Source organism: Mandrillus leucophaeus, unplaced genomic scaffold (assembly GCF_000951045.1).
Source record: "Mandrillus leucophaeus isolate KB7577 unplaced genomic scaffold, Mleu.le_1.0 Scaffold12, whole genome shotgun sequence".
NCBI classification, from domain to species: domain Eukaryota; kingdom Metazoa; phylum Chordata; class Mammalia; order Primates; family Cercopithecidae; genus Mandrillus; species Mandrillus leucophaeus.
In genome coordinates this window covers 8,298,985-8,300,153 of record NW_012100320.1, presented here as the reverse complement: position 1 = coordinate 8,300,153, position 1,169 = coordinate 8,298,985, and the positions used below count along the sequence as shown (strand labels likewise).

Genomic DNA, 1,169 nt, shown 5'->3' with positions numbered 1-1,169 from the left:
GGGTTCACGCCATTCTCCCAGGGCAGGTCTTTTTATAACTCACCAATCTTCCATGCAACAAAATTGTTTTCTGTAAAAAGCAGGAAATGAATAACAATAGTATGGGTGCATTGGCTATGTCCGGTGGCATTTCTTGAGAATTTTCATTAATGACACCTGATTTTAGAGGCACTGTATATTTTTAAATACATCCAGATGTTGTTTCAGTTGCTTCCTCTTTGGTTCTTTTTGCTTTTTGTTGTTGAGCTTCACTTAAATTCGTATCATTTCATGTTGGTACAGGTACTCCACTTCAAATTTCCCGAGAAATTCAGAAGAATTGTGGACAAGTTGCTGGTTTCACAATACTGCAAGATACTGCAAGTTACTACAAGTTCCTACAGGACAACAAGGCACAATTATTTACTTAATTGTGTTTAAATATACCTATCAGTTTGAACTTTGATCCTTTGGTGACATTCTAATACAATAATTTATGTAAATAATTATTCAGAGACCAATGAGAGGATTTAATAAGTGCAAAATGTTAGCAAATGGTACAACATTGATAAATCCATGATCTGGATTTTGTTCTGTCATTTTAAAATAATTAAAAAGTAAGTTTCAAGTTTAAAAACATTATTGAATTCAGTAAAAAATTCAAGCATTAACTAAAATATACACTTACAAAACACAAATATTACACCTCACATTTCACACTCTGTTTCATTGTTTTAGATTTTAAACAAAAATAAACTCCGACGGCCACCTAGAATGATCAAGTCAGGCAACTTAAGTCACTTTGTTTCATCTTCACAATCACTGTGCTATCATTGGACATTTTGAATCTACTTTTTAAATGCAACAATATTTGATGCCAGATACCAGACACAAATTACACCTGAAAAGGATGTCATTTTAGGTTTTGTGTCCCACCTAAAGGGTACAATTCTGTACCCTGACAACATTATTCTAGAAATAAATGCCTATGAGTGAGTCTGTTTCAGGAGCCAACTCTACAACTAGGAGTTCCCCCAAAGTAACTTCCATGTGCAATAAAGTGTTTATTAAATGATAAGTATTAAAATTGTCCTAAGCAGAAAACCAAACACCGCATGTTCTCACTCATAGGTGGGAATTGAACAATGAGAACACTTGGACACAGGGTGGGGAACATCACACACTGGGAC

The 1,169-nt window shown here is 34.4% G+C and overlaps 1 long non-coding RNA gene across 1 annotated transcript in view; it reads right to left on the bottom strand.

Moving 5' to 3' along the window:
• Positions 1-1,169, bottom strand: part of LOC105531139 — a 19,517-nt gene that overhangs the window by 8,237 nt on the left and 10,111 nt on the right. The window contains exon 4 of the long non-coding RNA XR_001004745.1: positions 44-377. This is a non-coding gene — a long non-coding RNA (uncharacterized LOC105531139). The remainder of the gene's footprint in view (positions 1-43; positions 378-1,169) is intronic.